Source organism: Dipteris shenzhenensis, chromosome 9 (genome assembly GCF_047967505.1).
Source record: "Dipteris shenzhenensis isolate YYH24624 ecotype China chromosome 9, Dip_SZ_1.0, whole genome shotgun sequence".
NCBI lineage: Eukaryota > Viridiplantae > Streptophyta > Polypodiopsida > Gleicheniales > Dipteridaceae > Dipteris > Dipteris shenzhenensis.
The window spans coordinates 47,936,197-47,958,864 of NC_141604.1; the positions used below are offsets into that span (position 1 = coordinate 47,936,197).

At 38.6% G+C, this 22,668-nt stretch overlaps 1 pseudogene; it reads left to right on the top strand.

Annotated features, from left to right (window-relative positions):
- The first annotated feature begins 11,571 nt into the window (after positions 1-11,571).
- On the top strand, positions 11,572-12,705 carry LOC147898757 (uncharacterized; annotated as a pseudogene).
- Positions 12,706-22,668: the final 9,963 nt, after the last annotated feature.

Below are 22,668 nucleotides of genomic sequence, written 5' to 3' on the forward strand. Positions count from 1 at the left end.
ATATAATTCAAGGATACTCACACCTTAATTTATAATGTGTAGTTTTTCGTGTATATATACTTAAAGCCATTAACGAGGGATAGACATATATTTTTGGGAGTGAGAATTTCCGCTATGAATTGTTCGAGGAATATATGAAGAGAAATTGATGATATTCTAGATAAATACACATGGATATATGAACAAATATATATTTTATGTACATATATATACATACATACATACACACTCCATACACATATATGTGTGTGTGTGTGTGTGTGTGTAAACGTATACTTTCCCTTAAAACATTGAATTTAGTGGATATAAATATATGTGCATCTCCGAGGCATATCTACCCTACCCAAATAAAACAAAATAGTACGTTGGCGTATTGATTGTGATGGACCCTACGTGCCTACATGGGTGAAGAACATTGTATATGAGGCAACGGCTTTATCCAGAGTAGTTACCTACATTAGAAGGGCATTCACAGGATCCCCCTCTCTAAATTATGTTAAATTAATTATGGGTGGAGATATTATATGTAAAGGGAGATATATGTAATTGATAAGTGACACCCCCATTGACCCATGTACATATCATGGAAGTACACCTCATTAATGGCATGGCTGGGTATCCAAAGAAACCGCGTAGAGACCTTTACTCCTCCCCTCCCACACAAGCTTAGGGTGTTCACACACTATGGGTGCCCAAGCTCATTCAATGCATCTCCACAATGGGTGGCCAATCTTGCCCGTACATGAACCTTGGGCATGCCCACTATGGGCAAAGAGAGTGTACTTTGGACAAAGGTCTTTGTGGACTTCTCTATTCTGTACCAGTGTACTCCTTAGTGATAGTCCACTCAGGAGCTCGAAAAACAAGAGAGGCGCCTTTGGTGTAAAGTTCTACTACCGGTGTTGAAGCACAATGAGAGCCCGCCTGATTGTCCGTTTCTAAGATCTGGGTGCTTCTCATCATCCTCTTGTTAGCTTGTTGGTCTGTGCTGTTACGTAGCGCTTGGATTGCAGGAAAATGGTGGGACTCCGATGCTTCTGGAGTCACAACTAAAACTACTTTCATGATGTTCTTGTGAGTCTGCTTGCTTCCTTGATAGCACGTCGAAGCTCAGACTAGGTTTTACGTTTGATCGCGTCTTCCCAAAGCCTTAGATTTCTGGAAATTAAATAGTGTTCGTTGCTTTCCTGCTCTTCTCTTTGGTTGGGCTGCAAAGAGCAGAGCTCTGTTTCCTCCAAAGCTGCCAGCTCTATTAGAACTCGTTCGAGTATTCGGAAGGTAGAGAAGAAACCGGAGTGATACGCTTCTGTTCGACCGTCGATGTCTTTCTCTAATACTCCCGCACGAAAGAATACGCTAGGATACTTTATAGATGAGCCCTGATTAGATACAAGTGATATTGACAGAGCAAACACGTTGGGACTGAGTTCAGGTCCTCTATTGAGACCCTTCCGACCAATGTATATGGCGCTCACCTCTAGCTGGCGCTCATTGGGTAGTATATGGATTACGGCTGGTTCGTGTGGCATTCTCTACTTTCATTACGAAATCGTTAACAGCTGACTGGTTATCTCTCCAATCCCCGGCGATCCATGCGACGTATCTGTGCAGAGTCTCAAGTACTCTGGCTACCAATTGTGGCCTTATTCCTTTATACGCCACCACAACGTGATAACAAGTTCCTACAACGTTATAACAGTTGCCTGACATATCCTAGTTCAAGACACGACGAAAGACCCGTAGTCCGTCTACATGTACATTACATACCCCATTTCCACCCTTCGGGCTACCTGATAATAGTTTGCTGTCCAGTGGGAACGAGTCTGTGTTGCCCTAAGACATGAGCCATCACACGCGATGGAACCGTTCTTTGTCTTGCGGTATACTATCGCTGGGGGATTTCTAATTTTTGAGCAAAACCATCTGAGCATTTGCGCAAATTGGATCAGAATGTAGTTTTTTTGTGTCAAAGTTTATGAAAACAATCCAAGTGTATGGATCCCTTTTCTGAATAAAGGGGTCATATTGCTTAAGAAAAGAAATGGATATCCTCATTTCTGACTAAACAAGTTTTCTAACTCTTGAAGTTCATAAAATGAGGCCATGATTATGAAACCGTTTTGTAAATGAAGGGTCCATATTGCTCAATAAAAGAAGTGGTTATCCTTGTAAACTAATAAACCACAACAACCAATAACCAAAAAACAAATCTTGAAGTTGCTAGACCCCTTTTTTGATTAAAAGGGATGTATAGTCCACACAAATAAAAAGATTACGTTCGACCTTAGTAAAATCCAGTATTCTGCATCTTTGTTACACTAGCTTAATTTTAAGTCAAAATATTTTCCACTCATAGTTTTCTAATTATTCTATATTGACAATTTTAATATGTTTCCAACCTACATTACTATAAATAAAGATATGATTTATCATGTAAAAGACACGTGCAAAGTTTTGTGATTGTAAAATCATCCTACAAGGCGTCCCATCACAATTATCATAATTATCAAGTATCAAGTATAGAAATAGTCCAAAGTTTCCATAAGGAGTAATGAAAAAGACTCCAAAAAATTATTTTGGTGGTTCAAAATCTCCATGGTAAAAAGTATTATTATAATAGTCCTTTCAAATTTTGTTCAACATCATGAAGGTGTGCAATCTGCAGAAACCAGGCCTTGAGGCATGCAAGATAATGCTGTGAAGATCTCTTTTGTACTCACGTTAGCTTGGTAACAAAAAATATTATCTTTTTTATCCATAGAAGTAATATGTAAATAATATAGCCCAATTTTAAGTCAAATACACTCACAATATTTTCTATTTTATTATTTGTTGTATATTCCAATACATGTTCATATTATTTCAAATAAGTTTTCAACCTATGCAAATGAAAATGAAGACATGATTTATCACATAGAAGACATATTCAAACTTTTGTGATGTAAAATCATACTTCAAAATGTTCTACCACAATTATCAAGTGGAGAATAATTAGCACACTATCCTTGTGGTTCAAATTACTTATGGAAAAAAGGATTTCTTATATCCAATCCAAGGTACAAAAGGAAATGTAACAAATATAGCCAAATTTTAAGTCAATATTTTATACTCATAGTTTGGTATTTTGCTACTAGTTGTGTTGAGTTCGTGTTATTTCAAATAAGTTTCCAATCTACATCACTATAAATGAAGACATGATTTATCACATAAAAGACATATTGAAAGTTTTGTGATTGCAGAATACAAAGCGTCCTGCCACAATTATCAACAAGTAGAGAAACAAACCAAAAATTTACACAAGGAGAAATGCAAAAGGCTCCAACACAAGGAGAAATGCAAAAGGCTCCAAAAACATTGTTCTTATGGTTCAAAATCTTCATGGAAAAAATGATTATTATAAATATCTTTTCATTTTGTATTCAACATCATGAAGGTTCAGTCTTCAAAAAAATACTATTTTTGTGGTTCAAAATCCTCATGGAAAAAGGATTATTATAATAGCCCTTTCATTTTCTGTTGACCATCATGAAAGTACAGTCTCCAAAAACTAAACCTCAAGGCATGCGGGACAATGCCTGGAATATCTCTTTTTTACTCAAGGTGGCTTGGTGAACAAACATATTATTTCTGCTATCCAATCCAAGGTATGAAAGGAAGATGTAATAAATATGTTTGCATGGAATATAGGCATCCAATTTGCATGATCATCCAATGAAGTCTTCATAATTGCAAGAAGGAAATGGAGAAATGTCAACCTTGTATTCAATACCTTTTTGCATTGATCCTTCTATAGCAACAATGAACTCAGCATGCTCCATGGCCTTCACGACTGTTGCGTCCTTAACAATGCATTTCATGACCAATGACCTCTGAATTCTATTTTCCATTTCTTTGGAGATTTTGTTTCGCCATCTGATTGCTTTGCCATCTCGATGCCGAGGTCGATCTTCATGCAATACTATTGTTTCATCATGGGCCTGAATTGGTGAAGCATAACTTGCACCCACCATCGGAGTTGACACTCCTAATATGACAAACCCTGAGCTTGTCAACCTGGCAATCTCTACACTTGTCAAGGATGTTCCTGATTGAACCTTCCACCTTCCTGGTGATGGTCCTGGAATACCTATAATGCTAGTTGATGGCTTCCATGTGTGGGTTACATCATTTTCACAAAGCCAAATCATTTGGGATCGCACTCCAATTGGTGTTTGAATCCTCCCAAAGAATGATGGTGCAACAACTCCACGTCAATTTTCATGATCCTTTATATTGACAAGCTTGTTACATTTTCCTCCTTGTCCAAGCCAAGCCTGGCAACAGACTTGGCTTGTTATAGGAACTCTTTGTAATGCCCAATTTGCATCATGCACTTCATATTCTTGTACACTCTTGGAATCACCATCCTCAAAACTCTCTGTTGCAAATTTAGTACTAGATTTTGGAGACATGGAGTATCTTTTCTTATTTGCATAACTATACTCAGGGCGGTGACTATCATCCTCACATATATTTGAAGGCATTGACTTTGGTCTTTTCCTTCGCACAGTCTTGTCATCTCCATCATTAAAACATACTTCAGATACAACACCCATTTCCTTTGCAACATTACTTGTTAGATCAACAACTATTTTGGCACTAATGTCAATCCGAGATTTTGAAGATTTTTTTTTAAAGGTCTCTAGACTCGGCCCACTTCCGATGAGCTGGCCCTTCAAAAAAGATGTGTATCTAGAGCTTTGTATAATTGCATTTGAGAGGTCACTAATAGAGGCATTGTAGAGACCAACATATTTGACATGGTTCAATCTAGCCCTCCAATTACCATGAATAGACTCTGCTAGATTTATTCGAGGTATCAAGTACTTCTCGTTATCTAACATACTCTGCAAACCAAGCATTGCAGAGATATTGTAATGGCAAAATTACATTATTAACATGATAAAAAAATTTTAAGAGAAATACAAAACCAACCTCTATAATGTAGTGGCCCCAATGGGAAATCCTAGCATGCCACCATGCAAACCAAGTTTCAAGTTGTGGCAAGTCTGAATCACTTGCATGGCCTACATTCCACCATGCCCTTAGGTTTCTCATTTCGACTTCTACAGCTTGCTTTGTAAAGGCATCCTTCCAACGTCTACATCGGATTTTAAATTCCTCTTGGCTGCCAACTTTTATACATGCCTTTGCATGGGAATGAAGACTTTGCTCCCAATCGAAAAGGCAAGAACGCTCTTTCCCTTCCATTATATTGTCAGGGCCACCATTCAAAGTGGCACGTACAGCTCTCTAGTTGGCTTGGGCCTCATCTGCCATGAACCCTTTGAATTCAGCATGGTCAAACCCTTTTGATAACAAATATTATGGTAATTATCTCCTTTTGTCGAGCAAAAGTCCACATTGTTTTAGCAAATCTTGTAGCTCAACATCCGACATCTTAATCCCATCTTGCATTTTTTTAAACAATAAAATTTCCATAATAATGTCTTGTGGACAATTATATTTTGTATCCCTTTAGGGCATACAGCACCACCAGCCCTCACCATTTCAGAAAATTTGGTTTTAATGGCATCCTTTGTTCTACTAGTCAAACCATCTCCGACGGGATGATTATGATGGCCATGGTGTATGACTGCATGAGTAAGATTCACACCATCTCTACATTCTTGCATGTAGAGTAACATTTCACAGTAACATCTCTCCAAGCAAATTGGTGGATGACCACAATGTATACATGATAAGGAGCCATATGATTCAATTGACACATTTGCTGGGACCACTCTAATCAATCTCCCATCCCATTGTGTCTCATTCTCTATTTCAATTCTTTTTTTATAACCACAAGTTGCATTTATATAATAGAGGTGACCTCCACATTCCTTTCTACTAACCACACCAAGAAATACTATATTTGTTGTAATAGGATCACTCCAAACATGACCCACAATTTTGACTCCGTATCTTTTGTGCGATGTTTCACGGAAGTAGCTGGTAACTCAAAGAAAACATCACCATCATAAGTAGAAGGCAACTCATCCACAGTGATGTGCATTTCAACCTTCTCGTAGGCCTCACGCAATCTGTTCTTTATAGGTAGTTGCATAATAATCTCAATAACACTATGTTGTTTGTCATTCTCAATGTTGCTAACTGAATCATGTTTCCTTGCCTCATCATTTTTGTTGCAAACAGAGCAGAAATCTTTTTTGTTTTTGTGCACTAGAGTTTTTTGAAGTTCATTGTCATCAAGCTTCAATCTTTCTCCCTTCACGGTGAAAATATCACCAAACTACGCATCAAGGTGAAACATTTTGTATCCATCATCATGGACTTCATATTGCAGCTCCATTGTCAAATGAGACCCATTATCACCAAAGTGCTGATGGACAGATATGGACCCAAGTGTGAATGGAAAATGGCTAGCAAGCACCATCTCTGACAACACTCCTCTACCTATGGAAAGTGCGAACAAACATATGCAAAGATCTATCCTCATTCTGAATTGTGACAGATTCCATTAGAACGGAATGGATGAGCTGGGCAACTTAATGAGATGAAGTCCAAAGGGTGAGATCAAGAGCAGAGTGTTCGTTTCAAGAACTCATTTGAAATAAGATTCTACCTCAAGAAAAGTTGCTCACAAATGCTTTGCACACACTGCCCATTGTTTATACTCACAACTTTGTAAGATAGGTCTTGTGAAAGTCGGCACAAGTGTGACAATGGTACTGAACCATGATGTAAATTTTAGCCATCATTTGTTAACAACAATACTAAAATACCATGGACTCTTAAACCTTTTAATCCCCAACCTTTCTTTGACGCGTATGGGAGTTATTGCAAGCCATTCTTGCTAGCAATGACATTTCATATTTGCTACATCTTCATTCCGACAATTTGATATAAGTATTTTAAAGTTGATAGATAGATATAAATTATAATCGTGGTGAACAAGAAATGGTTGGTCAGCACATCTCTAACCTTTTGAATATAAATTATGATATTAAAAATATGCCAAAATACTGTTTCATGATAAAAGGGGTCTATTGGACTCTTTCATCAATTATTAATGAAAGATAGAGGCCCATAGACCCCTTTCATCAAAAGACTGTTTTGTCGATGAAAGAGGTCTATTGGACTCTATCTTTCATCAATTATTAATGAAAGGTAGAGGCTAATAGACCCCTTTCATCGACAAAAGGGGTCAATGGGCCTCTATCTTTAATTAAATATAGAGGCAAATAGACCCCTTTCATTAACGAAAGGGGTCTATTGGCCTCTATATTTAATTATTTTCTCCAAAAGGGGTCTATTGGCCTCTATCATTAATTAAAATATTAATCAAAAAGATATTTAATTGTACTGTAGATAAAAGGGATCTATTAGGCTCTATTTTTTATAATTTTAAAAAATAGTTATGAAAAATTATAAACCTCACGTAGTAATGATGTTTAATTAAATGATCACTCATCATTGCTGCATTGTCATTAGCAATCGAATTGGTATGATAATCATTATAAGTCATGGTTCCTATTAACATCATGGTTTGGTAGCATTTCTATAGCCAATATGTCGTCCCATCATGGTGAATAAAATAAACGCATTGATTGTAATGATTTGAAATAATAAAGACGACAAAATAAATGAATTTTTGTGTGGTAAGGATGCTAGCTAATAAAGAGGCAAGGTTAAGTACTTGGGTCGGTCAAGGACATGTGGTAGTCCCTTGCTAGCAAAGGTGTTCTTTATCATGGAAGACGGATGCCAATTTCTACAAATATCAATCCTACTATTTGAGCTTTGCAATTGTGAAAATTAAAGGCCAATAGACCCCTTTCGTCAGCGAAAGGGACTATTGGCCTTTAATTTTCTTAAGGGCTCTCATGAAAATTAAAGGCCAATAGGGCTCTCATGAAAATTAAAGGCCAATAGACCCCTTTCGTCGACGAAAGGGGTCTATTGGCCTTTAATTTTCTTAAGGCCTCTCATGCAAATTAAAGGCCAATAGACCCCTTTTGTCGATGAAAGGGGTCTATTGGCCTTTAATTTTCATATTTGAAAACCGACTTGAATGCATGAGCACCTCTTTCTGGCAGCCTTCTCCTGCTCTTCGTCTTTAATAGATTCAATAAGGCTCAGCAGGACGCTTTTCTTCCTTACAGTTGAAGTAGGGCACGTCGTCTTTATTGGAGCCACTACAGAGAACCCTTCGTTTGAGGTGAACGGTGCGTTACTTTCAAGATGCATAGTCCTTACTCTAAACAAATTGTAGCAGGCTCTTTCCAACACGGAGCGGGAACTGTTGGCCTCTTTTGTCAATGATCCTATTGTCAAGCGAATAAAGGCTGAGGATGAGGCTCTTTAGTTTCTTGTGGGCGCAGCTGATGGGGATGCCAAAGTGGCCTTGAATTCTTTGGAAGTGGCTGTTGCAGCTGTAGCTTCAAGAGCGAAACTGCGGGGTAAATAGTCTCAAGATGCTTCTCCACACATAATGACAGACACCTCGCCTCCCTCCCTTGCTCCCTCCCTCCCTCTCTATGTCCCTCTACCTCGCTCCCTCCCTCGCTTGCCTCCCTCCCTCCCTCTGCCTTGCCTCTATACCCTCTCTGTGTCCCTCCCTCCCTCGCCTTGCTCCTTCCTCCCTCGCCTCACGCTTTCTCCATCGCTGCTTGCACCTACCTTTCTGGCCTCATCCCCACTAATTTCTGCAACGGAATTCATCTACCTTTGCTTCCATTTTGATGCTCACACGATGTCGTAAGTTCTTCTCACCGATTTCTGCATAGAATTCATTTGTCATTGTTTGGATTTTGATCCTTGCACCACTTTGTAACACCGATTTCTATTGGGGGCGGCAAGGTTTGCTAAGAACCAGGGAAGAAATATATTAAGAGAGAGAGAGAGTACAAAAGTGCAGAGAGCATTGTCGGAGCATGGATATAATCTGATGGATATGCGTGGATGGCGAGTCACGATTTGGAAGCCAAAGGCAATGTGAGGGAAGCATCTAAAGACTTGGAAGATTAGGATAAGGATGGGGAAGGAAGCAAAGTGAAGGCGGATGATGCGAAGACCAAATCTATGAGAGAGCAAAATTGTGAATGCGTGATGATCGATCAAAACAGAAGCATGAGAGGCATGAGCTCTGATGGGCGAGGTGCGTGGAGGGCATCTACAAGATTTCGGGAAGGAGAGGTGGGCATCTGTGTCTTGGCTCCAAGATCGTAGACGTGGGCTCTTTCACTCTTTCTTAGGCCGACTCTTTCAACCAATGGTAGGCTCGTCTTTTCGGAATGGGCTTAAGGCCTCTTCCCACACACCCATGTTTCCATGCATGGGCTTAGTGTCCCTCGCCTCACTCCCTCCCTCGCTCTCGCCACTCTCCCTCACCCCTCCCTCTTTACCTACTTGTGGCCCTACCTTCCTTGCTCACCATTGCCTGCAAAGCTTCACGAGTGGTGATATCCTCAAGAAGGAAGAAATGGAAGTGAGGCCTTTGTTGTAGTACTCGTTGCATGGAATGCTCAAGGCACTTCGAGTCTTGGTTGTTTGTGTCCTAATGCTAGCCGAAGGCGATACACAGCGTAGTTTGCGAGGAGATTGTGTGGCAAATGGCCATCTCATTTTTACGCTATCTCTACGTGTAATACTACGAGAATGATAGCAAGATCATTGCACCCTCGATCTGTTTGAGCATTGTGAGCCTTTGCTTATGGCCACGCGAAATGGAATAGAATAGGAATTGGTCTGTATGGTTGAGCATTGTGCATGCCTCGGTGTCGGACTGCTTGGGTATTTGGGAAATGCCCTTGATGCTGTGGGGACAACATTAGAACTTGGGATGCATAGCGTGAGTACTTAAAATTCTGTTGAAAATGATAAATGGTCGAAACTTTTGGGTGCACCTTGCTTTATGGAAAAAGTGGGGGATATGGCATGAGTTCTCGCTTGTAAATAAGGTCGAGTATGTTCATGGATTTCTCATTCTAACGTTTATGAGTCATCAAATGGTCGAAAATGATATGCTTTCTGCCTAATCTACATTTCTATGTCTTCGATGAGGGAGATGTAGATTCGTTGTTGTAGCCCGATTTTCAATTTTCTATCCGTTTGCTGTGCAGCTTGTCTGTTGCAACCATATGTTATGCTCAAAATGAGTTTGGTGTGCCTTGCCTTTAATTTTCATGAGAGCCCTTTAATTTTTACATTTGCCCTAAGGCCTCCTCGTCTCCTTGCCTCCCCCTCCTTGCCTTATTTTCCTTACACAACACAGTATATCCGAAATATTGTATGCTTTTGTGGTTAATAACTTGTTCTTGTATGCTTAATAACTTTTCCTTGTATGCTTTTGTTGTCCAGCTAGTCTCCTCAAGCCCCATCATCTCATCAAGTGCAGCTTCAATTTGTAGCATCATGATCAAGGGCTTTCTTTGTATGCTATTAAAGTAATGCTAGGACTTAATTGCCCTTGTAAGTCTATTCTATGCCATGCGATGACTTCTTTTTTTAAATGCATTTTTGTCACATTGACAGGATGGTAAAAATAAAAACTTTTGAGAGGAGGGGGAGAGGTGGAAGAGGAGAACGAGGAGGCAGGAGAGGTGGAAGGACAAGTAGCAAGAGAAGTTTGCAAGTGGAATCTACACCAAATTTAGAGATTCAAAAAGAGGTTGAAATTGGAGTTGAAGAGGATAAGGAGATGGAAGACTTTGAAGACACTACTATGATTGTGGAGGAATCTTCTAAGAAGAGAAAGGAAGGGGATAAACAACTGGATGAGGAGTTTGAGCAAGAGTTTCCTACTGCACTTGATATTGGCCAGGGGAAGGATGTTATTGAATCTCTTGCAATCAATCTGGAAAGATTGCTCCCTTGATTCCATTATGTCATTGTGTTGTAAACACAAGAGTGAGAGGCCTACGAACTGATATGGATAGCCTAAAGCAAGCTTTGGAGGCTGAAAGATATATTCAATAGAAAGGAATGTTTATTTTATCTACAACACTTCTCGATGGTGTTTCACAAGAGGTGACAGATGAAATTGAACAATCATGCCATGGTGGCTCGATATGAAAAAAGGGCGGAGGTAGAGCTGTACACACAGTATAAAAGGGAGAGATGGGTTCATCAAGCTCAAATTCAGTCCACAAGGATGATGCAGTCATTGAGGTTCAAAAAACACTTGAGAAGATGACTAAAAAGGACAAGGAGTCAAGTATGGAACTAAAGAAGGGTGGTAGGCCACCAAAAAATCCTGGTACTAATAATGGTAAGCCCTCTTGATCTTTTTTCAAGCTATTATTTGTTTGTGTAACATATGTTGTTCTCACTTTGTGTCTTTACATATGTGGTGTGGATACAGATGTGCAGGTACTACAGTCTACACCCATTTTGAAAGGATGTAAATGGAAAGATAGGTCTATCTGTTTTTTGTACATTCCATTGACCTCTCTAACTTTGAATCGGAGTGGCACATGTGATGCTTCACATTGCAAGGTTTGGTGCTATGATTATGTCGAGTTTGGGAAGCAATTGTCTGTCTCAACCTTCACACAAGCCCATATAGACATGAAGGAATACTTTGTGGGTCTTGGAGGTGAAAGAAAAACAAGAAATGATAAGAGTGTTGCTTGGGCTACAGATTTTGTCATTCTTGATCTGCCTACATAGCTTGAAGCTCTTGGAGTAGAGGATTCCACATCTCCATCTTGGAATTTATTAACAGAGGACCATGTATGCTACTCCTTGCTAGTAGCGGCCACAGTTGTTTCAGATTCTAGCTGGATCCTAATTATGTGTGCTCCTCATGTTCTTTATTTGGTTGAGCGTTATGCTAGGATCAGTAGATTGGAGTTTGCATGTCGAATGTACATGCAATTCTTGGATGCATATTGTACAATCAAAGTTGGTGGTATTGATCATAAGGTGAGACAATTGTCTTACAATGACCTGTTGAAAGAATTTATGCTCTTGTATAATGAAATGGCTTGTACTAAGCATAATTTTAATTCTTTTCTTGTCTTTAGGTGGATGTTGTGGTTTTATGCCTTCTTCATCAGGTTGGTATGTCTTGTGTTTGTAATCCTGGAAATGCTTCCGAGGTTGGTACCAAATTGGGCATTGCTTTTGGAAGTAGTTTATTTCATCATTATTTGCCAACAACTGAGTAGACTATTAAACATGGAGAGAGTATTCCATGGAGAGGTGCATTGGAGAAGGCTCCATGCATGATGTTGTACTTCTTGGAGTTGTTGTGTCCAATTTCTGGACATGTGGTGGACTTAGGTGCTGGGACTAGTTCTATGCAAAAAGCATGCGTGCATTCTGGGAGAGCATGCTTATCTATTGAGAATGATCTTGACATTTGCAATTCTATATTGCAACCATTTTTGGATGGACAGAAAGGAAAGGGAAATGTGTAAAGCAACTATGGGACTCTAAATGATTCCGAAGATGTGGAAATGGTTGTTAATCTTCCAGATGACTAGTAAATATGTTATTCTTGTGTTTTATCTTTTTAAACCTATTTGTTGGAGAATATTATTATCAATGATGCATTGATATTGATTGAACTATTTCAGCTTTTTGCCTTCTTATGTAGGTGCTATGGCTGAGATGATGTGTAATGACATTGCATTCAATGCCCCCATCAAAGAGAGGAGGCATCATTGCTATGTAGATGACATCAGTAAAGAATATTGAGTCTAGTGATTTGACATGAGTTTTTCCCTTCAAGCAATTCATTTTGCTTGTGATGCCCTAGTATTGAACATGCATAACTTTTGTGGTGTCTTGCACCTATTTTATTTGCTAGAGATGTAGTAATCATATTGAATAACTATTAGTATATCATGTGAGTACCCATGAATATTAATCTCAATATCACATATTCAATTTTGAGCATGTTGGTTTCATAAAACTTTTTCTATTTGCTAGAGATGTGACAATCATGTCATATCTTAGTTAAGGTTTGCATGTCAAAACTATGAGTTGTGTACAAATGATCATCATGGTGAATTGAATCTTAAAGTATCTCCTTGATGCAACTAATAAATGTTTCGACATAGATGCATGCAAATTTGCACCCTAAATTCTTCACCATGTGACTTGCAATCATTTCATCGATAAATCACTATCTATCATGATAGTATGAATGATGGATGATGTAGGTGGAGGGTGTTGAAATGAAGTAGACATGAAAAGTAGTTTTGTGAATAAAGGGATCTTATAAGCCCTAATTACCGTTGGAAAAAAATGTAATTAAATGTATATAGCATCTTTGTGGGGTAGTTTTATGACTAAAGGGTGTGTGATGTTAGCGACATCTTTGTGGGGTAGAAATGTATATAGTATCTTCTTGGGGTAGTTTTATGACTAAATGGTGTGTGATGTTATGATAAAATTGTCTACAAAATCACAATATAGGCCATGCTCAAAAAAATGTGCTCAGACCAAGACGCTCAGAGAAAAGACGTACTCCTATCACTGAGACAGCCCTTGTCATGTAAATGAGTGGAAAATTGTTTGTTCATCGATATACATTGCTATGCTCAGGAAGGATTCGAATGTAAACCGACTAGGTAATGTCCACCTTGTACAAGTATAAAAGAGATGGAATCCATGCTCGAGTACCTCCCTACAAACCCTGCTTCATTTCATATGAACCGAATTAGGAACTCTTTTATTATGCATAACACGGATGGATTTTATGGATCAAAGTTTTTCAAAAAATTGATGTGTGTATTTCATCATGTAACTTTTTCAATTCTTACTTACCATTCATCTTGTTACGTTTGGTAGATTTTGGCCATATGGACAAGCAGGGACCTCTATAAATACCTCTATCATCAAATGAGTCCCACTCTAAAGTGTTTGCTTCTTTAAGTAGCTTGTTAGTGGGAATATGAGTAGACAGGTAGTAGACAATTATCTCCTTGGCTACAAGTCTCCACGACAGGTAGAAAAATAGAGAATTTACAAAGTTTCCGAGGACCATTGGAGATAGTTCTCAGTGACACAGAGGCTAAGGTCGAACCCTATAACAACTTTGTAAGCAATATAAGTGACCAATGCATCTCCGATGCATACTTGTGGATAAGGGAGTTGTTGATAAGATCAAAGTTGGATTTCTCTTAGTTGTGGTCATACTCATGATCAAATAGATCAAATGCTTAGTACATTCTCCAAGAAGCTTGGAAGAAATAATGCATGCATTCTGGAAGAGATATTGATGGAGCTTGTGAAATAATCTTATATTTACTCCATGGCCTTAAGTTTGTCACTTGAAAGAGACCTACGATTTCAAGAGATTTATTCAAGGTGGACCAGGTGATGAATGTTGCATCAAGAGATTGAATGACTTGATCTTTTAGCATTGATTTCTCATAAAGCAAAAAGGATCAAAGAACATATCTATGTGGTAAGCAATATGCCTCTTCTCTAGATTGGGTACCCATGGATGGCTTGCAATTTCTATATTTCATTCTAGTCCATGAAATTCATGCTTCAGTGCAAGAACCTCTACTGATTGAGAGTGAGGTAGCTATAAAAAAGTCAAGGTCATATTAAATGCAAAATATCCCACAATTTGGGACTCACTATACTCTTGTCATTGCCTTGATACAAAAACATGAAGACCCAATTCTTCAAAGTCTCTATGGATGAGGGTCAAAGGCTATTTTGTACGTTCTTGATCATGAAAGATTGTTGGGCATATTTAAAAACCAATAAGTCAAGATATTATTATATGCAAAATATCCCACCATTTGGGGCTCAACATGCTCTTGTCATTGCCTTGACATTGTTCTCAAATTTTTACACAAAAACATGAAGATCCAATTCTTCAAAAGAGCTATGGATGAGATGGGTGCATGTTGTCTAGTTTGCCATGTCACATATGTTGAAACAAAACATTATCTGGTTTGTCTTATCATGTCTATACAGAATGCATATTTTGTTTCCTTTGTCAACCAAGAGAGGGATGGAAGTACATTCCATGAATCCTTCTACATCATTTTTCATTAACACTTTTAGTCAAAAAGACTTGTTATATTGTACTTTCTTGATCACGAAAGATTATTGGGCATATTTAAAAACCATAACTTACATCCAATCCTTAAGAGTTTCTAAAACTTAGTGAGACACATTGTGGAATGAACTATGTCATGTTCGAGCATTTGCTTAAGTTACAATAATGTTGTTGCTATAATATTGTACAATGCAAAAACAATGGCACAGATAGTCGAGATCCACTCAACATCCTTTTGCAAAAAAACCAAAAAAATAAAAAATATTTCACATCAAACAAAGCTTTTAGAAGAGGTAAAAAACACAATGGAGGTAGTGAATCCTATTTGGTTTGCCGTTTGTAGACTAGACGTGAAGGACCAAGCATGAAAAGTGCCTACATGGCTTGGATGACTAGAAAAATGTGATATTTTAAAGAAAAATGCATGGGTTTGTGAGGTCCTTACACATTGATTCAATGCAAACTACTACAAATTTTGTGCAAAAATGATGGTATCAAGCTCATAAGTTGCTTCAATATGTCAGCCATCTACTAAATCTTGTCTGGTGGGAATATTGCCAAGTGTATCATCCAATCTTTTAGAACCATTGCACAATGCTCCTATGCTTGAGCAAGTATAGCCCATAGAATTTAGTGATAGGGATGCTACTAAGCAAGAATTAGCTTTAATTTGGAAGCTATCATATGTGTATATACACACCATTTTGCTACCTATATTCTATCAAGCAATCTGTTCAATTTTATTTCCTTGTTTTTGGCAATGTGTTGTTATGGGTTGCCAGTTGATGTGGGAACTTGAACTTTTCTTAAATGTGTAACTCTATTTCAACTGATTCGGTAGTTTAGATGTGATTTAGAGATGCAATTCATTCAATGGATCAATGTCTAAGGTTACTCCAAACACTAATTCCAAAAGGAAATATAATGCTTGACTCAAAAAAGGATGCAAAGACAATGCTTGCATCATTAGACAAGATAATCCATGCATCCTTTATAGAGTTACAGACGAGCACTCTACAACTTGTCCACAATGTGGTGCATCTAGATATTGATAAGCATCACCAAACACACAAGGGAAAGGTAATGTGACATATGCCCATCTTAATATGCATCACGCACTTGTTTTGTTGTAGATCATTAGCTGACTTATGGATTGGCATCCTCACAACCACTCCACGGATGGAATATTAATGATTCCTATGGATGGAAAGGCTTGGAGACACAGAGAAAAGAAGTGACTAGAGTTTGGGCTTGAGCCTTGCTTGCATCTTAGGCTGGCGATGGATGATGTTAATCCCTTTGGACATCAGTCTACATCATGGTCCATGTGGCCAATAGTAATCATAATATACAATATTCCTCCTTGACTAACCATAAAGAAGGGGCATTTGATGTTGTCACATATTGTTCTAGGCAAGCACAAGCTGAAAGACATGGATGTGTATCTAGTCCCTTTGATGGACAAGTTGCAAATTTTATGGAATGGCATGCAGGATTATGATATCTTATATCTTCTAGGTAAATGTCATTTTTGAGTAAAAGAAATTTTGATGTGGACCATGCATGATTATCCTAGATTGCATGATTGCTCAGCTACATAATTTATATTCCTCTCGATTCTCTTTTTCAATGTAATCTTCTTTCATCTTTATAGGATGTAACTTGTGTCCTTGCATTTTCATAGGTCTCGAGTGACAAGATACTTTGCATATCCAAATTGTGGCGATCTAGTTTGTGCACTAGGTACTCAAAAAATATCTTTCAAAGATGATATATCAGAAGCATAGGAAATTTCTTCCTATGGAGCATCCATATGGTGTGGATTCATTTCTTGGGGAGGAAAAACTAGCTCATGTTCCTCCAATTATGAGATCCAATGATTAGGAGTGACTTTGGCATGATCCAAAAGTTGAAACACCTCCACTTGGCATGCAACATCTTTCCATATTTTACACTCTTCCTTACTAAAGGCACTTTGCATAGCTAATGGATATTTCTCTTGTCCAAATAGTTTATGAAGGTCTTGAAAGGGTATGTAAGATAAACGCTAGACTAGAGGAATGCATGGCAAAAGGATAGCTAGTACAAGAGACAATGTTTTACATTATGGAGTTTGTTGTACAACTCATGCTAGAGATGCCTCAAATTTGGGATAATAGCGACTCAATAGCGATGAACCATGGGTTGTAGGAGAGGTTAGAAAAGGGAAGGGAAAGTAGAAGAACATGAGTGTCACCTCACAACAAAAAGTGAACATCTTTTGTCTTTACAATTATGGAGAAAGGGAGAAATGAAGAAATAAATCAAACAATATCAAGAAGAAAGAGCTAAAAGAGACAAGGATAGAAAAGGATGGCAAAGGGCCACTAGAGATAGGAAGTATGACTCAAAGTTATCAAAAATGGTAGCTAAATGCATGATTGATTTGGTAAGAAGACACTCTCAAAGCTACTAGTCAAAGAGGGGACATTGTGACAAATAGGAAGGGGGAATTTGCATAGGGTTGTAATATGAAGGGGTATTATAGAATTATTAGCTTTTCCCACCTCGACTCCTCTGTTTGAGGGGTGCACATTCTCTATTCTACGTGCCTCCCTTGAGTTACTAAACTTGCAGACCATCTATGGATGGAGCAATGCAAGTTTGAATGCATTACTCAAGTAAGCTTTAAAGTTTATTTTGCAAACATGGTAAATTATGCTAGTGGGTCAATTACTTGAATGCTTTTTCTCATTTATGGTCTTCACGTGCAGGCTATTGTGTAAAATGCTTCCAAGGAAGAACAAATTACCGACCTCAAGAGATATGGCAAGGCAACTTGTGACCTCTCTTAAAAGATTAGATTACAAGCGCATCCATGCATGCGTCAACGATTGCGTCCTGTTTTGTGGGGGACAACATAAGGATACAAGAGAGTGTCCTACTTGTGGAGAGGCAAGATATAGAGTAGATCTCAAAACTTTGGATGTTCCTCATAAGGTTATGCGACATTTTCCCATAATCCCTCGCATCCAACATATGTTCAAGTGCAAATCCATTGCAAAGCTCATGTCATGGCATTCCTCCCATCGATCAACCGATGGCAAGTGGAGACATCCCGCAAACACTCCTACATGGAAGCATATTGAAGACACATGGCCAAGCTTCAAGGAAGAACCTAGGAGCTTGAGACTTGGATTGGGTATGGACGGTGTAAACCATTTGGTCTCAAAAGCACCTCTTACAGTGTATGGCCAATGATATTGGTGAATTATAATCTTTTACCCTCTATGGCGATTAAGAAAGGACATGTTATGGTAACCCTTCTAATTCTAGGGAAACATAAATTCAAAAATCTTGATGTTTATTTGGAGCTTTTGATTGACAAGCTAGAGATACTTTGGAGAGGTATTGAGGTGCATGATGTGAGTAGGCCTTTCTCGTCACATGAGACTTCAACTACAAAGCAGTCTTGATGTGGATGATGCATGACTTCCTAGGCTATGGCGAGTGTTCAAGTAAGCATTGCACTTTTAATTATGAGTAGGCAATCGATGTGGCACCCTAAACCCACCTTGAACTCTTAATTTCATCTATTGTTTAGGTCCCGCTACATCAAGTTACCATGCATGTCTTGTTTGTGGTCCTTCACTAGTTGCCTCATGGGCAGACGCATTGAATAAGGTCATCTATGAGAATCACGATCGATTTCTCCCACCTGATCATCCTGGATATGTCGCCCCTTGGAATGAAGTCCCCCCACAGTCACTCACTACGGGAGATTGGATGAGAATTTGGGATGGATCCATGACTCCTCCACCACTTGGCATGAGCCGGTAAGGGTTTGTAACTATTGTGTGCTATATTGGCTGGAAATAAAGATTGCCCGCTAACACCAGCTTTTGTTTAGATACTCCATCTTTTATCGTTTACCATATTGGTCCCACCTCAAGATCAATCACCTACTTGATCCCATGCATATGTTCAAGAATGTGGCGTCTACCATTTGGGAACATTTGAATGGGACACGAGATTCCACAGGCATGAGGGAGGATCTACGCACCATAGGGAGGATGCATGAAGCTTGGCCCCACAAGAGAGGCCAAATGTGCATGTCTTTTTACCTCATGCACCATGGAGGTTATCAAAGCTAGAGATGGTGGTGGTGAAGCAAGCTATCACTACAATTTGTACTCCCACTAGATGCAAGAGGTGTTTGAAGGGGGCCTTTACAAAGAGCAAGAAAAGAGGTGTAGAGCAATTATATGGCTTGAAATCTCATGATTGGCACAAGATGCTCCAAGTAAGTATTTTATGTGCATAAAGTCTTTTTCCTTCCAAATTTGTGAGTGAATTAGAAGCCACTAATCAACCATTCCTCATGTGTTCAGTTCATACTACCTACTAGCATTTCTCGTAGTGCATTGAAGGACGTGAAGTATTGTATTTACAAGATGGGTGAGCTTGTGAGGTACTTTATAGGATACAAGATGTGAATATTGCATTTACAAGATGGACGAGCTTGTGAGGTACTTTATAGGATGCAAGGTATTTATATTGCTAATATTGCATACTTTTTCCTTTCTAGGTATGTGAGCTCAAAGGAAATAGATCCCACCACACTTGAGAATGCTCGAGTTATGTCAGTGGAGGTGGTTTGTTTAGTGGAGGAGACATTTCCACATTCTATTCTCACAAGCCAACTACATCTCATAGTGCATTTGGTGGATGAGATTGCTATATGCAGTACTGTACATGCACGATGGTTGTTCTTCCTCGAGTGCTTCATGAAGACCTTGAAGGGTTTCATGAGACAAATTGCAAGACCCGAAGGTAGCATGGCCGAGGGTTGGTTGGTACAAGAGTCACTTGTATATATTTTTGAGTTTCTTGTTGATGTGGATAGCTCTCTTCCACGACTATGGAGAGATGATAAAGACCTAAGGATGACCTCTATTGTGCCTCAAGGGAAAGGATGTAGCAAAGTAATAGACATGGAGTTGCTTAATAATATCAACCCTGCTATTTCTTGCTTAATAGTGATGTGATGAAAAGATGGGTGACAAGATACGAGGATGCAAAGGCAAGAAGACAAGGAGAAAGGGCCCTCTTTCGTACACACCACGGATCTCTGTGCCATACCCTCAGCATCTAAGAGCACTTCCTAAGGATATTCATGTGGATTGGCTACTTGACAAAATGGAGAGCAGAGAGCAACGAGGGGATGCATATCACAATGGAAAAATGGGAGTATGCTAGGGGATGCATGAGCAAGGTCAGTAGATAGAATGTTATGCATAAGTTAGGAGCTTTCAACAATTTAGATTGCTTATTTAATTGATTTTGTCTTGGTGTAGTGTACTATGTTCAATGCTATATGGTGTGAGGGCAAGGATTTTCGAACACAACGGATTGAAGATAAGAGAAATACACAAGATTGCAGCGTCATTGCTGGCTTTGAGGGAACCAATGGAGCCATGGATGATTATTGTGGCATAATCCAAGATATTATTAAGCTTGACTTTCGATGCTTCTTTGTGTATGTTTTGGATGTAAAGTGGTTTAAGGATGTGGTGGAAAGAGGCCCTAATGCAACAATCAAACGCCATGCAAGTGGCTTTGTAACTATTGACTCCACAAAGTTTCAACAAAGTAAGAAGGACACACTAGTACTACCGCAACAATGTGAACAGGTATTATACACACATATAATAATACTCACTTTTAAATATTTGATACCTTCGATGATGCAAGGAAAATAACATGATTGTATTTGTGTTTGAATTAGGTTGTCTATCAACCAATGTGGATAATAATAGGTGGTGGCATGTCATACCTATTATGCCACGTTCCAAAGTGATGTATAGTACATTTACTAATATGGAGCATATGGAGGATGATCATGGCCATGGAGGTGATGATGACCGTGATACGAGAGAGGAGGATGATCATGAGATAGGAGATATAGATATTGAGGCCACTACCATGAGGACGAGCCTACCATTGGTGATGCTGATTTCAATGAGCACATGAGTAGTATAAGTATCTCAACACTGGTTTGAATTTTGAAGTAGATATTTTGGCAAGGGTTGATCTCATTGAGGATGAGATTGAACCATAGCCCATCATTGATATTGGAAAAACTATTTTACATATTGTCTCATTCTCCTCACCTTACTTTATTTTTGTATATGTGAGTTTGCCAAAAAGCATTGATATTTTTGTTAAAATTACGTGCTTTGGTAATCATGGGTAATGTTAGGAAAGCAGTGATGTACATTTATCAGCCTGCACCAAAATCTCACTTTTTGTATTCTCTATTTTACGTCTAAATCCATGTCTAATTCATAGTTCAGACGTGCTAATAGACGTGCAAATAGACGCGCCTGTATTTTTGCTATTCTAGTAGTGCCTATAGACAGGCCCACTATTTTGCGTGTCTATATTTGCTTTGTGTTGTTGTGCACAATTCACCTTTGCACAAGCTATTTTAGGATCAATTGCAACCATCAGTCTTAATTGCCTCTGTTACACTCTTGAATCTACTCCTCCCAAGTTGTACTACAATTGCAATAACATATTCTAGTTCTTGGGATGCTTGAGTTGCAAGCTAGTACAATAGGTAGCTAACACTATCCTTAAAAGGGAGACAAACTATGATCAAAATAATTTGAAGGAGAAAAACTCCATGAAGCTATTGGCAAGGGTTACTCAAGGTGACAAATGTAGAAGACAAAACCATGAAGTAAAGTGGGCAGCATGGATCTTGCTTTGATACCATGTCATGAACTTGAGGAGAGTGCACAACGGAATAGAAGTGAGCATTGAGCATGTATAGCCTAGAGCTAGAGAGTGATAATTTTGATGTACTTTTAAGAAAGAAAGTGGGGAGAAGACCACAAAGTCTAGATGAGAATTTTCTACACACAAGGTTAGGGACAATTGCATTTCACTCCCATTCAAAGGACTCTCTTGGGCTTCTTCAAATAGAACCAAGAGTTCCACCCATTTGTGTCTACAACCACACACTTGTGTACATGCACCTCCACACACTTGCATTTATCATCCACCACAAAGTACATTAGGCATGCTCCATATGACACCATTAATGAAACACATGTTTGATTCATGTGTTTCTTCATGAGAACCATGTGTACACCCACCTTGAACCTCTAGGGAGTGTTCTACAAACCATGATTATTTTAACACAATTCACCTTTACAAAAGCTATTTTAGGATCAACTACAACCATCGAAGTGGTTCTAAAATATAAGTGGTTTATGACTAACTACAACTAGCATGGTGGTCATATAAGTTAAGTGATTCAATAGGATTTAGATTTATTTAAGCATCTTTTTAGTGCTTGGATTTAGGGTTGTTAATTAAGAATTTCTTTGAGCACCTTTTTAGTGGTTTTTTAGCATTGTTTGACCATGATAAATTGAGCACTTTTTCTGTGCTTTTTTAGCACTTTTTTGGTACTTTTATAACATAGAGATAATTGTATCATGGGGAGAATTGGCAAGGCATGTCATGAATTTATTGTTTTGCAATCTAGTGTGAAATTGTGAAGCGTGTGTTTTGGGATGGATTTAACCAAGTGATTTATAACATCCTTGGCTCAGTGTGTCTATTCCTTCAATATCAACATGTTTAAA